This window comes from Ceratotherium simum, chromosome 6 (genome assembly GCF_057802395.1).
Source record: "Ceratotherium simum simum isolate JZ-2026a chromosome 6, ASM5780239v1, whole genome shotgun sequence".
Lineage (NCBI taxonomy): Eukaryota > Metazoa > Chordata > Mammalia > Perissodactyla > Rhinocerotidae > Ceratotherium > Ceratotherium simum.
This window is the reverse complement of record NC_141905.1, coordinates 22,639,421-22,663,916: the sequence shown is the minus strand read 5'-3', so window position 1 is coordinate 22,663,916 and position 24,496 is coordinate 22,639,421.

Here is a 24,496-nt window from a genome sequence, read left to right as displayed (position 1 = left end):
AAAAATCCTTTGATTTCAAAATGTATGAAAACTTTTATTTAAACCACTTCCCTCTCTAATATTAAAATAGGAATAATAAAATTATAACTATGTCGTATTGTTTTATTGTCCAGCCCATTTGGGGTAAGCAGTCGGGGGAGAGCTGTTTGTGAAGAGAAAAGAATTCCAGCATTGAATTCATTCAATGACTCACATGGTCTTCCCAGTTTCACCCTTATCTGAAATTGACTGCATCCTAAGAACATGGTTGTCCGGTTGGGATTGTGACGTGGTTATCATTGCCTGTGGATATGTGACTTTGGCTGTTATTACTACGGACCTGTCTGCACAACAGCCACCACTTGATGTCTGAGTCAACAAACCATCGAAGGACCATTAGAGAAAGGAGTGTCTGGTTATCGGAAATAATGTCGACACCTGGTAAATCAAGAAAGGGCCACAGTCAAACTTGCAGAATGAGTATCAACCAGGGAGAAAACCCCAGCAATCCGATTGGGGCATGCTTTTAAGAGCTCTGGCATCACCGAGGTTATTGACAGCAAAGAGGGTACAGAAAAAAAGCGGACATCAGAGACTGTGATTCAGAAAGTTGAACACTGAACACCAAGAAGCTTTGGAAATGCCTCAGATAATTTATTTTGCTTATACTCACTCTTTTACACAAGCAGGAGAAACAATGTTCAGAACATATGCTTTAAAATCCATATCTAAAGTCTCCAAGAGCTCTGTCATTAAATGTACTAAAACAATTTTAATGACTAAAAATCAGTGGGCTCTGTAAACCTAAAACTCTTCTAAAATAAAAAGCTTCTTTAAAAAATAAGCATTGAGGGCCGGACCCATGGCTTAGCAGTTAAGTGCGCACGCTCTGCTGCTGGCGGCCCGGGTTCGGATCCCAGGTGCGCACCGACGCACGGCTTCTCTGGCCATGCTGAGGCCGTGTCCCACATACAGCAACTAGAAGGATGTGCAGCTATGACATACAACTGTCTACTGGGGTTTTGGGGGAAAAAATAAATAAAATTCTAAAAAAAAAAAGCATTGAGTAGCAACAGAATTGGAGGACTTTTTCTTTTTCAATGGTACATAAAATAATGTTCTTACAACTGAAGATGACTTAGATTCAACGAAATATGGTATTTAGTGTTTGATTTTGAGTCATTTTGCTACTGAAATCGTTAAACAATAAATTCTTAAAACAAGAGATAGAGATTTTTGTTTTATTTTATGTTAATGTTTTCAGGGAAAAAAGTGTGACCCCTTCCCTATTTTTGCACCAAATGGAAACCCAAACTATCTTAATTAGAAGAAAGCTATTTGAAGTTGAGAAAGTGCTCTGTGGTGCAGTGATAAATGAGCTTTGTGTCTATGTATCTCCACACTAAGAAGTCACATCACATATTTGTGTTTACCATGCAGAAGGCAGATGTGTTGGTAACCCCAAATTGAATTCTGAGAATTTACCTAGATTAGTGAAAGGAGATATATCTTGATATGACTCACTCACCTTTTAACGTTATTAGGGTGTAAATGAAGCATATCTTTGATAATTACCAAGTTTCTAAAGATAAAATTTGTTCTTTATAGATTTAAATTTATTATATGATTTATGTGATCATTTTCTATAAATACACTCATTTCCATTTGGATAGAAGTTTTGTGATTTATAATCGCTTCCAATTATGTAATATGGATATAATTCTGCATCAAAATTAAATAGAAAAAGTTTGACTTTTGTCATGACACAGAAAGAGAAAATTCAGCATGTTTGAAGTTTTTCTCAAATATCTCCTCTTCCCCGTAACCAGAAAATCTACTGTTTCACGCTTTACGTTTCTTCTAACTCAATATTTGACTAATGTAACTGATGGTTGCTCTGTTTATCAGGGATGCCTGCTGCTCAAAATAGGGTTTGAGAAACTGAGAAGTGATGAAATATATTTATCTTTAGGTCTACAATTTAATTTTTATGATGTTTAAAAACCTCTTTTCATGCTCGTCCATTCAGCATACATTTACTGAGTATTCACCATAAGCCATGCACTCTTACATTAACATCAACTAACAAAGCAGCTAAATAAGTCACTATTTATATTATTGTTAAAGGTATCAAACCATAAAGAAAACTGTTAATTTAGTTACTAAGACAGCTGTGAGCAATATATTTGACATCTGTACCTATGGATAAAGCAGTTTGTTGCCCACACCAGGGAGATCTGATAAGTAATCAAATTCCCACCTAAATAAAAATATTTATCCAATAGATCCTAAATTGTCTAACATGTCCACCTTTACACTCATTCTCTGTTTTTAAGGCAAGGTTTTCTAAGTAGTGGTCCATGGAAAACTATGTCCCACAAAACCTAGAGAATTCACTTTAGATCTGCACCACAAGAAACACTAAGGGGAATTCTTCAGGCTGAAGAAAATATTTCTACTTGAAGCTCAGAACAGCTTCAAACAGAAATAAGAAGAGCAAAAATTATACGTATATGTGTATGTGTATATATGTATTTATGTATATATGAATATATAAGAACATCAATGAACATTGACTTTTTAAAAATAACAATTAGCAAGGTTGCAGACACGTAGAATTAAAACATATGACACTAGGGGGCCGGCCCGGTGGCACTGTGGTTAAAGTTCATGCAATCCACTTCGGCGGCCTCGGGTTCGCAGGTTCAGATCCTGGGAGCAGACCTACATGCCGCTCATTAAGCCATGCTATGGCAGCATCTCACATACAAAAAAATAGAGGAATATTGGCACAAATGATAGTTTAGGGACAATCTTCCTCAAGCAAAAAGAGGAAGATTGGCAACAGATGTTAGCTCAGGGCCAATCTTCCTCACCCCCACCCCCACCCCCAAAAAAAACATATGACGGTGTTTTGAGAGGTTCGGGGGATTCGATCGGAGACATAAAAAAAACTTCCCACTCCAAACAAATGGACTGAAGGTATATTTTATTATATAGAGGAGAGTAAAGGCGATAGTCCACAAACAGATCCAAATATGTCAAATAATAAGAGGGAAAAACACCAGCTCGATTGGAAAGGGAAACACCAGATCGACTGAGATAGCAGCAGATTCGAATAGGTCATATAATAAGAGGGAAAAACATCAGATCAACTGGAAAGGGAAACACCAAATCAACTGAAGGGAAATGACACAAATCAACAGGAAAGAGAAACACCAGGTTGACCGAAGAGAGAACACCTTAGATCAGTTACTCACAACATCCACGTCCCACTGCCGAGGAGAGTCCCTTCAATTGACACAGCTGGGCGGGAATCCAATCATCAGAGGTCCTGGGCAGGGCGTCCCCTCCACAGGTGAGACTATCACCAGGCCTCAATCTCCAGCAGTTTATATAGCATCAGTAGTTTCCAGAGTAAACAGTTACAGAGTTTACAGAGCAAGTATTCAGTGTTCCCATGCACAAATGGTTATCAGTGGCATATGTGCACTGAGCCTCCTGGCTATCGTCCCAGCCCGGCAGTTGTGTATGTGCATTGTTTTCCCTGGTTATCATCCCAGCCTGGCACAGATGGCCAGTCTTCCCTGAGCTATGATGCCCAAAGGACCTTGAAATGTTACAAATTGCAACTGTCTCCATGGGAGAAAGGCCAGTTCCCGGGAAAAAGGCCAGTTCCCACCACACAAAAAGCAGCTTTATATTTCTTTGTGTGCTGCTGGCTGTAGGTCAATGGAACGGCCAAATATGGCTGCACTCATGTCAAGACAGACAGTAATAATAAAAAGGCAGGTGGGTAATAAATGGATTTATGTCTTAAGATTTTTGATTGTTTGCAAGTAATAAAAATAGTATAAGCCACACAACTGTAATGTACAGGGCAAATATTGAATCTCTAGTTTAACATCCAATAGAAATAAAATAATTATAAACATGTATCTATGTACACATATGTGGAAATAGATATAAATATATAGATGTATACATAATTAACAAGCTAGTAGAGAAGAAAAGTGGAATCACGAAAAATAATTGACCCAAAAGAAAATAAGAGAGCAACCAAATCTCAAGGGTAGTCACCAAACTAATAACAACAATAGTATTATTAATAGAGAGATACGATTTAGATATCATTAAAAATCTAATAGAGGAGAAAATAGAATAATTTAAAAATAATTAATTCAAAAGAAAACCAGAAAACAGGAATAAAGGAACAAAGAACAGAATGGTGAAATAAAATAAAATAGCAAGATGGTGAACATAAACACAATTGTATATCAAGTTACATTAAATATAAGTGGACTAATCAAAAGCAAATGAGAAGTGAACACAGGCAGAGTGAAATGAAAAACGAGACTCAACTACGTGCTGCTTACAAGTAGCAGATACAGACCCACATGGAAAGTTGAAAAACAAAAGGACAGAAAAATAAAGACCTTGCAAACACAGACCAAAAGAAGGCTCTGCAGCCATATTACTATAAGCAAAGCCGACTTCAAGTGAAGAATTATTGCCAGAGATAGAATGGGACAGTTTATAACTAAAAGGGCCAGCTCAGCAGGATAACATAAAAACCCTAAACTTGTACGCACATAACAACATAGCTTCAAAATAAAGGGAGAGATAGACAAATCCACAACCCTGATTGGAGACTGCACACACCTCTTGAGCTACCTGCTGGAACAAGCAGGCGAACCCAGTCAGGATACGGAGACCAGACAACACGCTTAACCAACCCGACCTGATAGACAAAACACTACGAGTGGCAACTGCAGAAGACACCTTCTTTTTTATTGCAAATGAAATAATTACCAAAATAGATTGTAGGCTGGACAATAAACCAAGTCCCAATAAATTTCAAAAGACTGAAATCACACTGAGTATGTTCTCTGAAAACAGTGAAATTAAATCGGAAATCAGTAACAGAAAGAGAACCAGAAAATCCCCGACTGTTTGGAAATGAAGCCACACGCTTCTACGTGACCCAGGAATCAAAGAAGACATCACAGTAAAATTTAGGAAACATTTCGGACTGAACAGTAATAAAAATACAATATCCTAATATTGTGGGATGTAGCTTAGAAAATTACAGCTTCAAATGCTCATATTAGAAAAGAAGAAATGTTGAAAATCAGTTAACTCAGCTTCTACTGCAAGACCCCAAAGACCGAACAGCAAATTCAACAAAATAAATGGAAGCAACTAAACTTTAAATGTAAGAGCTGAAATTAATTAATCAAAAGCAGATGTACACTAGGGAAAATCAACAAATCTAAAAGTTGGTACTTCGAAAAACTAATAAAAATGATTTATTAAAAAAACACTAGTACGCAGAAAAGGTAAGCATCCGCAGAGAGGAGAATGGAGATCAAGGAAGAGGCAGAACTGAAACTGTCCAGAGTGTCAGCATCAATAGAAAACTGCACGTGTTTAAGCAGCTCACAATGGCCTGCCCTGCGTGTTAGTGGTTCTTTGGCCTCTCCTCCACGGCCACAAGATGGCACCACACCTCCAGACTTGACTGCAACTGCTACTGCCACCAGGACCAGAGCCACTTGTGTGTCAGGAACCTGTTCTTGCACCCTTGATGCTTCCAAAAGCCAGACACATGTGCATCCACTTTTGCCAGCAAAATACAGAACTTCCTTCCTTAAGTAGCTTACTTTTGAATTGAAATCTCCACAAATGGATCTGATTAGTGGAGATTCACTCCAGCTGCAATTCTTGTATTCTTTAGAGTTCTTTTAATCCTGTTAGTAGTTAAGCACCTTTAACCAGTTAATAATTCATCATATTAAATTAGCTCTGTTCAAATTGCTGGTGTGGTTTCTGTTTCCTGAGTAGACCCTTACTGATACACATTTGTAACTCATGGCCTATTTTGAACTGGACAGTCTGGGATCTGACCTTTCTGTCTTGTGTAAACTACAACAGAACAATAAATGTTGTAGCAAAAGGGGAGAATTGAATGGACTGTAAAGAGGCAAGACGGAAATTTCTGGAGTGATGGAAATATCTATATCTTGATTTGAGCAGCAGTTACACAGATTAAAAAGAACACTACATTACAAAAAAATTTCAGAATTTACCATATTTATGGGGACAAAAAAAGAACCTCCCGACCACACACTATACCCCAACCTTAATTTAATATGGACCATAGGCCCAATATGAGAACTAAAACTGTAAAGTTTTAGGAGTAAAATTTGGGCATTATCTTATCTTTTGGACATTATCCGATATAATATATGATATATATACTTGATATCAAATATATTATATATGTAATATATGGTATATATCAAATATATATTTATATATCAAATATAATACATAAAACTTTTGTATATTTATATATCAAATATTTTTTATATATTATACGAACATAATATATATAGTATATGTATCATATTGATACATATATATTTGATAAAGGTCTTGAATCCAGAAGATAGATAGATGTATAGAGATATATACGCCTACATCTCAATAATAAAAGAAAACAGCCTGATTTAAAAACGAGCAAATGATTTGAATAATCCTCCACAGAGGAACATATACTAATGTTTAGCAAACAGGGACACAGAGCTCAACATGAATAGTCATCAGGGAAACACAAATTAACACCACAGTGAGGTGCCAAAACACAGCACTCCAAGGGCTAAAAATTTGAAGAGGCAACACCAAATGTCAGAGAGGATGTGACGCAACCAGAACTCTCATATATCACTTGTTAGAGTGTAAAGTGAATACAATCACTTCGGCAGTTTCTCATAAAAGTAAATGTACACATGTAATCCAGTAATTCGACTCCTCAGTATTTACTCAAGAGAAATAAAACAAGTGTCCACAAGGAGGTTTTTACCAGAATGTTCTTAGCTACTTTATTCATAACAGCTCCAAATTGGAAACAGTTCAAATATCCATAATTAGGAGAATGGGTAAGTATAAAAATGTAGTATATTTTTAAAATAGAATACCACTCAGCGATAAAAGAATCAAACTTCTGATAAATGCAATACAATTGATTAATCTCAAAAACCCTGGGTTATTCAGAAAAAATCAGACACAAAACAGTACATAAAGTATAATTTCCCCTCCCACCATTGGATTGTCTTTGCGTTTTTGTCAAGAAACAACCGGTGTATCATTGTGGATCTATTTCTGGACTCTATTCTGTCCTTTGATCTATGTGTCTCTTCTTAAGCCAATAATACCACTCTGTCTTTTTTTTTTTTTTTAATTTTATTTAATTTTCCCCCCAAAGCCGCAGTAGATAGTTTATGTCATAGTTGCACATCCTTCTAGTTGCTGTATGTGGGACGCCGCCTCAGCATGGCCGGAGAAGCAGTACGTCCGTGAGCTCCCGAGATCCGAACCCGGGCCACCAGCAGCAGAGCGCGTGCACTTAACCGCTAAGCCACGGGGCCGGCCCACTCTGTCTTGATTACTATAGTTTTCTAGTAAGTCTTGAAATCAAGTAACTTGATCTTCCAAACTTGTTCTTTTTTTAAGAGTTTTTTGACTTTTCTAGGACTTTTAGCAATGCATTTTTCACTACTGTAAGCTGGGGTCATCTTTTGTTTAAAATGGAAATGATAATCACTATTTCATAATAGTTATTTAGTGAATTTTAAATTGCCTAGCACAATAGTAGGTACCAGTTAAATGTTGATTCCCATCCCTTCTTCTCCTCCTTCTTCCTTCCCTCTCCAAAATCCTAACAGACTTGTCTGTGAGAAAAACAGTCTTTCCTTTTGTGGGTTTCATGGAGTTATGTTTAAATCCAAGAAAAGAAGATATGAGATCTAATAAAGTAGAAGAGGGAAACATTACTATAATTTTTTACTATTTTCCCACTAGTTCTTTAGAAGATCTTTATTATTAGAGGATTCCATAGCTCAGATCAACAATTTCTTATTTGGTCGATTTTGTGGCCAAACTTACAATGGTCTTCCCATCCATCTGCCTTCTCAAAAATGTTGGCTAACTCCAAATGCCGTGGGGAATTAGGGTTCCGAAGCTGGTTGAGCATCAAACCCACCTAGAGATGGTTTCACAGACGTGTGTGGGCCTCACTTCAGACCGCACGCCGGTAGTCTCCAGCCCGGGAGGAATCTGAGCCGCCCGAGTGTGGGGAACCGGGGCCCGGAGCTCCTGATGTTCGTGGTCGGGGCACGACGTGGGGGAAGCCGGCAGAGCCCCGCAGAGCAGACCGCAGGTGCCCTAAAGGAGGGGTAGACTCTGAATGTACTGTTAACTCTAAGACGCTGTTCCACTGCCCTAAATCTGCTTTGAAAACAGAAGCAGGGCGCGGCCAGGCCCGGCGACGCGGGGCGCAGTGGGCACTCGGGCGCGGACCGGCGGCCGTGGGGCAGCGAGGACACGGGCCGCGCCTTCCGTTCGGGCCGCTCGGGGATGCGGCCAGGGGCTCTGCCCGGGCCACCTGGGACATGCGGCCTGCCCCGCCCGAATTGGGAGATCGGCGTGCGGAAGACCCCGCAGCCCCCGTCCTCTGATTCCCGAGAAGCTCGGGGACCCGGCCAGGACGCCCTGCGGGGAGAAGGGCGCGGGGGTCCTGCCGCCCCGACTCTTCTCTAAGGTCGCAGCAGGCGCCACCTCCTCTGCAGGCAGGTTCCAGAGAGGCCTCGTCCTCAGGCCTGAGACAGAGTCCTCACGGCGAAGGCCAGCGGTGATTCCGCTGATGCCGCCCCGGCAGGTTCAGTTTTAAAATGGGAAGAGGAAAGACCGTTTCTTTTCCTGGAAGGATGTGATGGTGTCGGGGAAAGGGCTTTGGAATAAGAGAGCTCTGTCGGGGTAGCGGATCATCCACTGGGACCTTCTAGTCAGGAGTCGGGCTGCTTTCAAGTTCCTCCAGGGTGGGCTGGCTGCTGTTGTCTCACGCTGAGTGTGGGTCCTGGGGTCCTGGTGGGTTTTCCTGTGTCACCTGTCCACGCTCGGTGACCAGCATAACGGAAGGAGGGGGTCTCACGCCAGGTTCGTGTAGAAACAGGGGCATCATAGCAAGAGCGTCACTAACTTGAGTTACATCTGACAAATAAGGTTCTTTGCTACTGGAGGTCAAAGTTTGTGAAGTTTTTCTATAGCAGAGGGAGATGTAAAATCCTTTCATGATAGAGACTTTTATAGTCTCTGTGTACAATACTTCTGGGTTTATTAAGATAATTTAGTGACTATCTCATTGGAGCGCTCTTCTACATCTACAGTTGCATATTTCGTTATGTGTCGTGGGTCTCATTTAATTCCCATCTTCCTTATCTTTAGCATTTCTTCTTGTAGCTCATCTTTTGTCACTTTCCATTTCCTCTTTTGACACACCATTTTCAGATTCTCATAAATGATGTATTCTCCCAGCTTGGGAAGGCAGCAAACACATGCTATGTTTGCACGGATGAATCACTCAGGAAGAGAACTCTTCCTCTCCTTTGAGCTAATGGCTTTCCTAAAATCTCATAGCAACCTTTATGATGCAACTTTCAAAAGGAATTTATTAACTTAGGTGCCTATGAAAAGATAATTTATAAAGTCACTGACTGTCAGTCATAGCTGTGAGGACATAAAGTTACACAATAATCGCTTATTTTTGATAGGATTTTTTTTCATCAGAGTACTATGGTATGAAGTACTACAGTAACAAGTTCAGTTACTGTGACTGATTTATAAATATAATTTCCTGTTTAATTTAGGTAATTAAAAAACGTGAGCTGGAGGGGATGTAAAATGGGATAGCCACTTTGGGAAGTACTCTGGCAGTTCCTCAAATGATTAAACATAGTTACCATATGACCCAGCAATTCCACTCCTAGGTATATACCCAAGAGAAATGAAAACATACGTCCACACAAAAACATATTCACAAATGTGCATAGAAATATTATTCATAATAGCCAAAAGGTGGAAACAATTCAAGTGTCTATCAACTGATGAGAGGATAAAAGGATGTGGTCTATCCATACAGCAGGATATTAGTCATAAAAAGGGATGAGGTATTGTTGCATGCTACAACATGGATGAAGCATGAAGACATTATGCTAAGTTAAAGAAGCCAGTCACAAAAGTCCACGTATTATATACTATAGAGCGAATGTTTGTGTCCTCCCAAAATTCATATGTTGAAACCTAGCCACCAGTGTGAAATGTGAAACAAAATGGAGTCACTCGTGTCTTTAAAATAGAGCTCGGATGCCAATAGTGAAATGGGTCTTATGCGTGTCCTCATCAAGCAGAACATAACTTTTGAACTCAGTAAATCTGCAAGAAACCTGCAGCCCATCACAGTGACGGACTTTTGCTTCCCTCTAGCAGCCTTAGCAATCACTCATGTTTAGCTGAGATTAGCTCTCTGCCACCAACCCCAATTAACATTGGTTGCAATACAACCTCCATTCTTTGCCTTTAAAATCCTCTGACTTTTACTCCCTAGCGGGACACTATTTGTGTTTCTACCTGAATCTGTGCTCCCCGAATTGCAGTTTCAAAATAAACACCTCTCTGCCTCTCCTTCGGCTCTTTAGTTTTAGGTTAGCACCAATGTGATGGTACTTGGAGGTGAGACCTTTGGGAGATGATTAGGTCATGAAAGTGGAGTCCTCATGATGGGATTAGTGCCTTTGTGAAAGAGGATCAAGAAAGCTTCCTTGTCCCCTTCACCATGGAGGACACAGCCAAAAGATGGCCATCTATGAACCAAGAAACTGGTTCTCACCAGTCAGCAGATGTGCTGGCTCTTTGATCTTCCGGCTTCCAGAACTGTGAGAAACAAATGTTTGTTGTGTAAGCCACCCAGTCTATGGTATTTTTTGTGATAGCAGCCCAAATGGACTAAGATATTATATGATTCCACTCATATGTAAATCCAGAATAGGAAAATCTAGAGACAGAAAGTAGACGAGTGGCTGCTTAGGGCTGAGGGAGTGTGGGAGTATGTAACAGTTTCATCACCTCCTAAAGAAACCCTGTATCTTTTAGCTATCACCCCCCCAACCTCCTACTGGAGGGACCATCTGGAAGCCTGGCAATGGAGCCCTGTGACACCATCCATGTAAATCAGCCTCCCAGGGACAGAGCAGGGTGAGGAAGGCTGGAAAGTCATCTAGAGAGATGACCCATTAGCCAGCCCAGGACCCAGCTGCTACAAGGGGTCACAGGCCTCTTCAAGTGGGGCTGGGTGTTGGGTGGGGTGGAGAACAGGAAGGCACTTGAACTTTCTGAAACTTCTGTATTGAGTTTTTCAAAACGACTGTAAATTAATTTTAATAACAATTTAAAAATAAAAAGTTAAAAATATTAAACATGTCTTAGAAATCATTGTTTGAGATAACCAATGACACCTTAGTCTGTGCCAACAGCTTGTTAATCTACCCAAGAAAGAGAAGGAGGAAGGAGAAACAACATGGTGGCCTTGGCAGAGAGGACCCCAGCAGCCGCCCCCACCCCGTGGGAGGGTGGGTGGGAGCCTTTAGTGAGGTCTTGTCCTTGTGTATGGAGGCGGTACTGCGGGACAGCGTGGATGTTGGCAATGCTCTCCCACAAGAGGGCGGGAGGCCCCTAAAACACCAAGCACTGCCCTCTGTGAGCAGCTCCCTGAGGCAATAAGTTATCTAATGACCTGAAGATCATCCATTTCCTCCAGAGTGCCTCTGGCTCTGGTCTTTTAAGAGGATAAGCACAGCCAATTATTTATGGAAGTTATCAGTTAAATCCTACACTGAAAGTAGTTGAAGGTATTTTAGGGTTTCCCACTTTGGGGACCCAGGGTTTTGCCCTGACATAGGGTTAGTTTATATATACAAATTTTTTTAGTGAAGTATAGTTGATATACAATATTGTATTAGTTTTAGATGTACAACATAGTAATTGGACATTTATATACATTATGAAATGATCACCGTGATAAATCTAGTAACCATCTATCACCATGCAAAGCTATTACAATATTGTTGACTATATTCCCTATGCCGCATATTATATCCCATGACTTATTTATTTTATGACTGGAAGTTTGTACCTCTTAATCCCCTTCACTTATTTTGCCCTTTCCCTACCCCCCTCCCCTCTGGCAACCACCAGTTTGTTCTCTATGAATCTGTTTCTGTTTTGTTTTGTTTTGTTTTATTTGTTCATTTGTTTTGCTCTTTAGATTCCATACATAAGTAAAATCATGGTAGTCTTCTTTCTCTGGCTTATTTCACTTAGCATAATACCCTCTAGATCCTTCTATGTTGTCAGAAATGGGAGGATTTCATTCTTTTTAATGGCTGAGTAGTATTCCGTTGTGTATATATACCACATTTTCTTTATCCATTCATCTACACTTGGACACTTAAGTTGCTTCCAAGTCTTGGCTATTGTAAATAATGCTGCAGTAAACACAGGGGTGCAGATACCTTTTCAAATTAATTTCCTTTGGATAAATACCCAGAAGTAGTAATGCTGGATCATACAGTAGTTCCATTTTTAATTTTTTGAGAAAACTCCATACTGTTTTCCACAGTGGTTGCACCAATTTACATTCCTACCAACAGTGTACAAGGGTTCCCTTTTCTCCACATCCTCACCAACACTTGTTATTTGTTGTCTTTTTGATGATAGCCATTCTAACAGGTGTGTAGTAATATCTCATTGTGGTTTTGATTTGCATTTCCCTGATTATTAGTGATGTTGAGGATCTTTTCATGTGCCTGTTGGCCATCTGTACAGTTTCTTGGGAAAAAATGTCTATTCAGGTCCTCTGCCCATTTTTCAATTGGATTGTTTGGGTTTTTTGGGTATTGAGTTGTATGAGTCCTTCATATGTTTTGGATATTAACCCCTTATCTGATATATCATTAGCAAATATATTCTCTCATTCAGTAGAATGCCTTTTTGTTTTCATGATGGTTTCCTTCAACTGCAGATTTTTAATTTGATATAGTCCCATTTGTTTGTTTTTGCTTCTGTTGCCCTTGCCTGGGGAGACATATCCAAAAAAATATTGCTAAGACAGATGTCAAAGAGTTTACTACCTATGTTTTCTTCTAGGAGTTTTATGGTTTCAGGTCTTACATTTAAGTCTTTAATCCATTTTGAGTTTACTTTTGCATATGATATAAGAAAGTGGTCTAGTTTCATTTTTTTGCATATATCTGTCCAGTTTTCCCAATCTCATTTATTAAACAGACTGTCCTTTCCCCATTGTATATTCTTGCCTCCTTTGTCATAGATTAATTGACCATATAGGTATGGATTTATTTCTGGGCTGTCTATTCTGTTCCATTCATCTATGTGTCTGTTTTTGTGCCAGTACCATACTGTTTTGATTACTGTAGCTTTGCAGTATAGTTTGAAATCAGGGTGTGTGATGCCTCCAGCTTTGTTCTTCTTTCTCAAGATTGCTTTGGTTGTTTGGAGTCTTTGTGGTTCCATATAAATTTTAAGATTATTTGTTCTAGTTTTGTGAAAAATGCCGTTAGTATTTTGATAGGGATTGCATTGAATCTGTAAGTTGCTTTGGGTAGTATGAACATTTTAACAATATTAATTCTTCCAATTCATGAGCACAGTATATCTTTCCATTTATTTGTGTTGTCTTCTATTTCTTTCATTGTTGTCTTACAGTTTTCAGTGTACAGGTCTTTCATCTCCCTGGTTAAATTTATGCTTAGGTATTTTTTTATGTAATTGTAAATTGGATTTTTTAAAAATTTCACTTTCTGATAGTTCATTGCTAGTGTATAGAAACACAACTGATTTCTGTATATTTATTTTGTATCTTGCAGCTTTACTGAATTTATTTACTAGCTCTAGTAGTTTTTTGGTGGAGTCTTTAAGGTTTTCTATATATAGTATCATGTCATCTGCAAACAGTGACAGTCTTACTTCTTCCTTTCCAATTTGGATGCCTTTTATTTCTTTTTCTTGTCTGATTGCTGAAGCTAGGACTTCCAACACTGTTGAATAAGAGTGGTGAGAATGGGCGTCCTTATCTTGAGCTTAGAGGAAAAGCTTTCAGCTTTTCCCCATTGAGTATGATGTTAGCTGCAGGTTTGTCGTATATGGCCTTTATTATGTTAAGGTATGTTCCCTCTATACCCATTTGTTGAGGGTTTTTATCATAAATAGATGTTGAATTTTGTCAAATGCTTTATCTGCATCTATTGAGATAATCATATGACTTTTAGTCTTTGTTTTGTTAATGTGGTGCATCATGCCAATTGATTTGTGGATATTCAACCATCCTTATATCCCTGGAATAAATCCCACTTGATCATGGTGTACGATCCTTTTGACTGTTGTTGAATTTGGTTTGCTAATATTTTGTTGAGGATTTTTGCATCTATGTTCGTCAGGGATATTGGCCTGTAATTTTCTTTTTTTATGACATCTTTAATTGGTTTTGGTATCGGGGTAATGCTGGCTCTGTAGAATGAGTTTGGGAGTGATCCTTCCTTTTCAATTTTTTTGAATAGTTTGAGAAGGATAGGTATTAACTCTTCTTTAAATGTTTGGTAGAATTCACTTGTGAAGCTGTCTTGTGCTGGACTTTTGTCTGTTGGGAGATTTTTTATTACAGATTCAATTTCATTACTAGTAATTAGTCTGTTCAGATTTTTTATTTCTTTCTGATTCAGTCTTGGAAGATTGTATTATTATAGGAATTTATCCATTTCTTCTAGGTTGTCCAATTTGTTGACACAAAATTGTTTCTAATAATCTCTTATGATCTTTGTATTTCTATGGTGTCAATTTTAACTTCTCTCTATACATAAATTATGGTAAAATACATATAACATAAAAGTTACCATCTTAACCATTTTTAAGTGTACCGTTCAGTGGCTTTAAGTACATTCATAGTGTTATGCAACCATCACCACTATCCATCTCCTCAACTCTTTTCATCTTCCCAAACTGAAACTCTGTACCCATTAAACAACTCTCCATTTCTCTCTCCCTCCACCCCCTGGCAACCACCATTCTACTTTCTGTCTCTATGATTTTCACTACTCTAGGTACCTCATATAAGTGGAATCACGTAGTATTTGTCCTTTTGTGATAGCTTATTTCACTTAGCATAATATCTTCAAGGTTGATCCATGTTGTAGCATGTGTCAGAACTTCCTTCCTTTTTAAGGCTGAGTAATATTCCATTGTATGGATATAAAGCATTTTGTGTGTCCATTCATCCACCAAGGGATACCTTGATTGCTTATACATTTTTGCTAATGTAAACACAGCATAGGGATTTAAATGAAATAAATATAGCACATACACAAACTCCAGCGTGTGCCAAGACCCCACTTGTTAGAGGATTGTCTATAAAAGAGAAATAGAAAATATATGTGCCACATGTAACACAGTGGATGAGAAGCTTCAAGAGCCTTACATGCTGAGAGAAGTCCTATTGTAAAGAAACAAAACAAAACGGAAAAAGTCACAAGAGATTTTGTATAAAGACATATGTTTGTACTACATGGGGACTATTCCTGCATGTCAGCAATAAAACTTCCTGATCTGGGAAAAAGGAAAAAAAAACAAAAAGAGTTCAGCTCCTTGAACCCAAGCTATTGTCTGAGCCTTGCCTCTCACCTTGCAAGTGGGTTGGGGTAGGGGGTGGCGATGTCCCTGAATGACTGACAGAATAAGTCTATTACATCGTCTCCAGGTAGAAGATAGGGGCATGGAAATGGCTCAGTAGTAAGCCAGCCGAGATGAAGACAACTCCAGTCCTTATCATGGCAGCCCTCAAGTGGCCCCATCAAACCAGATGTCACAACCAGACAGAGCCTGGAAGGCTTTGTTGTGGAAATCCATTTGTAAGTAACACATGATCAGATAAGTTCGCTCCTTCTGAACTTCATTGCCAGGTTCTCCAGAGGAAAAGTCAGTCAGTCCTTCAAATGCTTCCTATTTTCACACAATAAGCAAAGATGCCATTTTGACATGGCTGGGTTTATTAGATTGTAGCAAATGAGACAGCCTTTGTTGGGTAGGTAAATGCAAACAGATCACTCAGTTAAAAAAGCAGCCTCATGACCAAAGGCGCTCACTGGGGATTCCTGCTGGTATTTTTCACAGGCACTTGCTTTCACAAGCTTTGGCCTTTCAATGTTTTTTTGTTTGTTTGTTTCCAGGTGAACGTATAAAACTGTGTTTGGAATCAACTAGTAAAGAGTTGAAAATAGGAGTTGATAGTAATATTCTATCATTTCACTGGGAAACAATTTTCACAAAAACGAGCTGACATTAATGGACCAATTATTTGTTTGAGCCTGTATGTGCCTGGGATGGTTTTAGGCGTCTTTCCGAATTCGTTGGGCTAATTTGGCTTACTCCTCAACAAAGTTCACCAAGAGAAGCAGCTTCTCAAACCCAGCCCCACCCTGCTCCATGTCTTGGTGGGCACAGCGATTTTTGAGACCTGTCTCTGACCAGACACTATTCTAGGTGTGGGAATATTGCAATGAACAAAATCAACCCTCAGAGAGCTCACTGTACATAACCCAATACATAAATAATGTAATTTCATGTGATGATAATCGTTATAAACAGGATAAGGAGGTGCCATGGAACTAGGCGTAAAGAAAAGGGTGGGGCAAGGCTGTGATCTCTGGGGTGATCACAGAAGGCATCTGAAGGGTGAAATTCGAACTGGGGTATGAGTGATGAGGAGCCACTGCTCAAAGATCTAGGAAGAAATCATGTCGGGTAGTGGGAACCAGGCAGTATTGAGTCTCTGTGTTCACTGACAGAAAAGAAGTTAGCGTGGCTGGAGCCCTCTGGGCAAGGAGGAGTGTGTACAAGGGCTTAGAGAGGAAGGCAGCATCCAGGTTGTGTAAATGGCTGCCCATGGCAAGGATTCTGGACTTTTCTCTAAATGCAATGGGCCGCCTTTGGAGAGTTTTACTCCTAGAGGGACTTATGATGTGATTTACACTGAAGAAAGAACTCACTGCTTGCCGTGTGGATAACAGATGGAAGGGAGCAGGAATGGATGCAGAGAGTCTAGTTAGGAGGCCTGTGGGCCACCTGAGGGAGCCGTGTCTGCATTAGGCTGACAGTTATGGGGCGATGTTGGGGACATTCAATTAAAAACAAAGTCTTTAGTTAAAAACATGGTCTCACTTATATGTGGAATCTAAACAAAAGCCAAAAAACAAAAACCAAGGGCCAGCCCTGTGGCTTGGCCGTTAAGTGTGTGCGCTCCGCTACTGGTGGCCCGGGTTCAGATCCTGGGCGCGCACCGACACACTGCTTGTCCAGCCATGCTGAGGCCGCATCCCACATACAGCAACTAGAAGGATGTGCAACTATGACATACGGCTGTCTACTGGGGCTTTGGGGAGAAAAGGGGAGAAAGGAGGAGGAGGATTGGCAATAGATGTTGGCTCGGGGCCAGTCTTCCTCAGCAAAGAGAGGAGGATTGGCATGGGTGTTGGCTCAGGGCTGATCGTCACAAGAGAAAACCCCAAAAACCAAGCTCATAGACACAGAGAACAGATTGGTGATTACCAGAGGAGGGGGTGGGGGTGGGCAAAATTGGTCAAGGGAATCAAAAGGTACAAACTTCCATTTATAAAATAAATAAGTCACGGGGATCTATTGTATAGCATGGTGACTATATTTAATACTGTATTGCATATTCGAAAGTTGCTAAGAGAGTAAATCTAAAAAGTCCTCATTGCAAGAAAAAATATTTTGTAACTATGTGTGGAGACGGATGTTAACTAGATTTATTGTGGTGATCACTCTGCAATAGATACAAATATCGAATCATTATGTTGTACACCTGAAACTGAATAATGTAATGTTATATGTCAATTATACCTCAATAAAAAACAATATTCAGAAAAACAAAGTCTTCTCCCAATCCGGAAATCCTTTCCACAAAGCGGTAAAGAAAGAATACACTTTACTATTGAATAAGCTTTAAACCAGAATGTGGTGAGCATTGCAGACAATCCGCTGAGAGATTGCAAAGACAGAAAGCAACCTCACCCTCACACCTCATAGACAAGCAGATACAGCCTGTTGCACACATGTTCTGGAGAGAAACAATAACTAGTCCTCAGTAAGAGGACTTGACAGCACCGTTGGTCACACAGTGTGCATCCTGACTTTACCTGGTAATTGGGGTGACCATCTGTGTGAGCTAATTGGCCTTATCCAGAGGAAAAACAAACTCCTCACATCTTTTGTCAGGAGGTGGTTTTGCAACCTGGCGCCAGGTGCCCACTGAAGTTAGGCTCCTACTGTCCCACAGGAACTGGGAGATAAGGGTGCTATCGCCCTCAGTGTTTACATTTCAGAAAGAAGAGTAAGTATTTACAATGATATGCTTTCTAAGGTAAATGCTCTGAGAAAAAGGATGGGAGGGGAATCTTTCCCCCAGTCTCAACAGGGAGAATGAAGCCTCTTATTTTTAATTTGTACTTGTCCTTACAAGGCCACTGTGTGTTGGAAACACAGCCCAGGAGCACAGGGAAGAGGTTACAGAGGAAGAGGAAGACGCTTTGGGCACCATCAGTCTCTTGCTGAGTGTGGATGCAAGTCCAGGGTGAGAGTGGAAAGTGGAGGCCAAAGGGCAGTTGGGGAGCCATCAATGTTAATGGTGGAGAAACCATAGGAGGCAGAAGCTGTGGGCTCTGGGTCAGGAGAGGAGGGAGAGGGGTGGTGTCAGACTGCCTCTGCGTTTCTGTTTCCTGTTAGAGTGGACGAGTTAGCTCCACGGGTACCTAACTCTCTGCACAACCTACTGGCTGAAAACCACATCAACAGCAGACCTTTCACGAGTGACAGCAGCTAATGCTTACAAAGGGCTCACTGCATGTCAGGCGCCGTTCCAATGCATGTTAACTAATTTAATCCTCAAAACAACCCATGAAATAAGGACTTTAATTTTTTTTTCAATTATTGAGGTCATAATGGTTTATAACATTGCGTAATTTCAGGTGTACATTATTATTTATCAGTTTCTGCATAGACTGCATCACACTCACCACCGTAGTCTAATTTTTATCTGTCACCAAATATATGTGCCCGTTTACCCCTTTCGTCCAACCCCCAACCCCCTCCCCCTCTGGCAACCACCAATCTGTTCTCTTTGTCCATGTGCTTGTTTATCTTTGACATATGAGTGAAATCATGCAGTGTTTGTCTTTCTCTGTCCGGCGTATTTCACTAATATAATACCCTCAAGGTCCATCCATGTTGTTGCAAATGGGACGATGTTGTCTTTTTTTATGGCTGAGTAGTATTCCATTATACATTTATACCACATCTTCCTTATCCATTCATCAGTTGATGGGCACTTGGGTTGCTTCCACATCTTGGAGATTGTGAAGAATGCTGCAATGAACATAGGAGTGCGTTAAGTCCCTTTGGATTGTTGATTTCAGGTTCTTTGGATAAATACCCAGTAGTGTGATAGCTGGATCATATGGTATTTCTGTTTTGTTTTTTTAATGAGGAAGATCGGCCCTGAGCTAACATCTGCCAATCCTCCTCTTTTTGCTGAGGAAGACTGGCCCTGGGCTAACATCCATGCCCACCCTCCTCCACTCCATATGGGATGCCACCACAGCATGGCTCGACAAGCGGTGCATCGGTGTGCGCACGGGATCCGAATCGGCGAACCCCGGGCCGCTGCAGCGGAGCACGCGCACCTAACCGCTTGCACCACCGGTATTTCTATTTTTAATTTTTTGAAAAATCTGCTTACTGCTTTCCATAGTGGCTGCACCAGTTTGCATTCCCACCAGCAGTGTATGAGGTTTCCCTTTTCTCCACATCCTCTCCAACATTTGTTATTTTTTGTCTTGGTAATTATAGCCATTCTGACAGGTATAAGGTGATATCTCAATGTACTTTTGATTTGCATTTCCCTTATAATTAGTGATGTTGAACATCTTTTCACGTGCTTGTTGACCATCTGTATGTCTTCTTTGGAGAAATGCCTGTTCATATCCTCTGCCCATTTTTTTGATCAGGTTGTTCATTATTTTGTTGTCAGGTTGTATGAATTCTTTATATATTTTGGAAATTAACCTCTTGTCAGATATATGATTTGCAAATATTTTCTCCCAGTTGGTGGGTTGTCTTTTTGTTTTGTTCATGGTTTCCTTTGCCTGGCAGAATCTCTTTAGTCTGATGTAGTCCCATTTGTGTATTTTTTCTTTTGTTTCCCTTGCCTGAGTAGACATGGCATTCAAAAAGATGCTGCTAAGACCGAGGTCAAAGAGTGTACTACCCACATATTCTTCTAGGAGTTTTGTGGTTTTAGGTCTTACATTCAAGTCTTGAATCCATTTTGAGTCAATTTTTGTGTATGGTGTAAGATGAAGGTCTACTTTTATTCTTTTGCACCTGGCTATCCAGTTTTCCCAACACCATCTGAAGAGACTTTCTTTTCTCCCTTGTATGTTTTTGGCTCCTTTGTCGAAGATGAGCTGTCCATAGATGTGTGGTTTTATTTCTGGGCTTTCAATTCTGTTCCATTGATCTGCATGTCTGTTTTTGTGCCGGTACAATGCTGTTTTGATTACTATAGCTTTGTAGCATATTTTGAAGTCAAGGATGGTGTTGCCTCCAGCTTTGTTCTTTTCTCTCAGGATTGCTTTCGCTATTTGGGGTCTTTGGTTGTTCCATATAAATTTTAGGATTCTTTGTTCTATTTCCATGAAGAATGTCATTGGGATTCTGATTGGGATTGCATTGAATCTGTAGATTGCTTTAGGTAATATGGACATTTTAACTGTTTATTCTTCCAATCCATGTGCGTGGAATATCTTTCCATTTCTTTATGTCTTCTTCAATTTCTTTCAATAATGTCTTATAGTTTTCATTGGATAGGTCTTTCACCTCCTTGGTTAAATTTATTCCTAGATATGTTATTCCTTTTGCTGTGATTGTAAATGGGATTGTATTCTTGAGTTCTCTTTCTGTTAGTTTGTCATTAGTGTATAGAAATGCAACTGATTTTTATAAGTTGATTTTGTACCCTGCAACTTTGCTGTAGTTGTTGATTATTTCCAATAGTTTTCTGGTAGATTCTTTAGGGCTTTCTATATGTAGGTTCATATCATCCACAAACAGAGAGAGTTTCTCTCCCTCCTTTCCAATCTGGACGCTTTTTATTTCTTTTTCTTGCCTAATTGCTCTGGCCAAAACCTCCAGTACTATATTGAATAAGAGTGGTGAGAGTGGCCACACTTGTCTTGTTCCTGTTCTCAGAGGAATGGCTTTCAGTTTTTCACCATTGAGTATGATGCTGCCTGAGGGTTTATCACATATGGTCTTTATTATGTTGAGGTACTTTCCCTCTATACCCATTTTATTGAGAGTTTTTATCATAAATGGATTTTGGATCTTGTCAAATGCTTTCTCTGCATCTATTGAGATGATCATGTGATTTTTATTCCTCATTTTATTAATGTGGTGTATCACATTGGTTGATTTGCAGATGTTGAACCATCCCTGTGGCCCTGGTATAAATCCCACTTGATCATGGTGTATGATCCTTTTAATGTATTGCCGTATTCAGTTTACTAATATTTTGTTGAGAACCTTTTCGTCTATGTTCATCAGTAATTTTGGCCAGTAGTTTTCTTTCTTTGTGTTATTCTTGTTTGGTTTTGGGATCAGGGTGATGTTCTCCTTATAGAATGAGTTTAGGAAGCATTCTGTCTTCCTCAATTTTTTGGAACAATTTGAGAGGGATAGGTATGAAATCTTCTTGGAATGTTTGGTAGAATTCTCCAGAGAAACCATCTGGTCCTGGACTTTTGTTTTCTGGGAGGTTTTTGATTACTGTTTTGGTCTCTACTTGTGATTAGTCTATTCAAATTCTCTATTTCTTCTTGATTCAGTTTTGGGAGGTTGTATGAGTCTAAGAATTAGTCCATTTCTTCTAGCTTATCCAATTTGTTGGCATATAGTTTTTCAGAGTATTATCTTATAATCCTTTGTATTTCTGTGGTATTCATTGTAATTTCTCCTCTTTCAACTCTAATTTTATTTATTTGAGCCTTCTCTCTTTTTCTTAGTGAGTCTGCCCAAGGGTTTGTCAATTTGGTTTATCTTCTCAAAGAACCAGCTCTTAGTTTCATTGATCCTTTCTACTGTTTTTTGGTCTCTATTTCATTTATTTCTGCTCTAATTTTTATTATTGCTCTCCTTCTGCTGACTTTGGGCTTTGTTTGTTCTTTTTCTAGTTCAGTTAGGTATAGTTTAAGATTATTTATTTGAGATTTTTCTTGTCTGTTGAGGTGGGCCTGTATTACTGTGAATTTCCCTCTGAGCATCACTTTTGCTGCATCCCATAACAGTTGGTATGATGCTTTCTCATTTTCATTTGTCTCCAGGTATTTTTTGATTTCTCCTTTGATTTCTTCATTGATCCAATGGTTGTTAATAGCATGTTGTTTTTCTCCACATATTTGAAACTTTCCCAGCTTTTTTCTAGTAGTTGATTTCTAGTTTCATAGCATTATGGTTGGAAAAGATACTTGATGTGATTTCAATCCTCTTAAATTTGTTGAGGCTTGCCTTGTTTCCCAACATAAGGTCTATCTTTGAGAATGTTCCATGTGCACTTGAGAAGAATATGTGTTCTGCTGTTTTTGGATGGAATGTTCTATACATATCTATTAGGTCCATCTGGTCTAGATTTTAATTTAAGTCCACCATTTCCTTATTGACATTCTGCCTGGATGATCTATCTATCCATTGATGCAAGTGGGGTGTTGAGGTCACCTAATATTAGTGTGTTGCTGATAATTTCTCTCTTTAGATCTGTTAATAGTTGCTCTATACACTTTGATGCTCCTGTGTTAGGTGCATATATGTTCATGAGTGTTATGTCCTCTTGGTGGAATATCCCTTTTAGCATTATATACTGCCCCTCTTAGTCTGCCTTTTTTATATTGAAGTCTGCTTTGTCTGATATAAGCATTTCGACACCTGCTTTCTTTTGTTTGCCATTTGCTTGGAGTATCATCTTCCATCCCTTCACTCTGAGTCTGTGTTTGTCTTTAGAGCTGAGATGTGTTCCCTGGAGGCAGCATATTGTTGGGTCTTGTTTTTCAATCCATCCAGACACTCTGTGTCTTTTGATTAGAGAATTCAATCCATTTACATTTAGAGTGATTATTGCTATATGAGGGCTTAATACTGCCATTTTCCCTCTTGTTTTCTGGTTGTTCTATATTTCCCTGTTTCTCTTCCCTTGTATTTCTTACTGCCATTTCAGTTTGGCAGTTTTCTGTGGTGGTTTTCTCAGTTTTCTCTTTATTTATGTATTGTATCTCTGCTCTGATTTTTTGTTTAGTGGTTACTATGAGGTTTGTGTAAAAGATCTTGGAAAGGAGATAGTCCATTTTCTGATAGCTTCTTATCTCCATGAGCCTAAGCAGGTTCCAGCCCTTTCCCCTTCCCCGTCTAAGTTATTGTTGTCACAAATTATTCCATTTTGTGTTGTGAGTTTGTGCTAAAATCAGGTGTTTATGGTTATTTTTGATGCTTTCATTCCCTTTATCTTTAATGTTGTAATTAAGTGTTTGTTAGATAGAGAGCTGCAATTTTCTGATTTTGTCTGTCTGTTTATCTCTTTGTTCAAGGCTTTGTAAACCTTTGCCTTTTTGTTTCAGGTATGAGGGCATCCTTGATCATTTCTTGTAAGGAAGGGCTAGTGGCAATGAACTCCCTTAGCTTTTGTTTATCTGGGAAAGTTTTTATTTCTCCATCCTATCTGAAGGATAGTTTCACTAGATAGAGTATTCTTGGCTGAAAGTTTTTGTCTTTCAGTATTTTGAATATGTCATTCCACTCTCTCCTAGCCTGTGAGGTTTCTGCTGAGAAATACACTAAAAGCCTGATGGGGGTTTCTTTGCAGATTATTCTCCTCTGCCTTGCTGACCTTAATATTTTTTCTTTGTCATTGACTTTTGACCATTTTACTATAATATGCCTTGGAAAATGTCTTTTTGCATTGATGTAACTAGGAGTTCTATTGGTTTCATATACTTGTAAGTCCAGTTCCTTCCCCATGTTTGGGAAATTCTCAGCTATTATTTCTTTGAACAAGCTCTCTGCTCCTTTATCCCTCACTTCCCCCTCTGGAATACCTATAATCCTTATGCTGCATTTCCTAATTGAGTCGGATATTTCTTGAAGAATTTCTTCTTTTTTTTAAGTCTTATTTCTCTCTCCTCCTCCACCTGAAGTGTTTCTATATTTCTGTCTTCTAAATTACTAATTCTGTCCTCCATAACATCAGCTCTGTTTTTTAAGCTTTCTAGAATGTTTTTTATCTCATTCATTGTGTTCTTCCTCTCCAGAATTTCTGTTTGGGTTTTTTTAGAGTTTCAATCTCTTTGGTGAAGAACTCCTTCTCTCATTAATTTTGTTCCTGAGTTCATTGAACTGTCTTTCTGAGTTTTCTTCTAACTTGTTGAGTTTCTTTATGACAACTACTTTGAATTATCTGTCATTCAGATAGTAAATTTCCATGACTTCATGATTG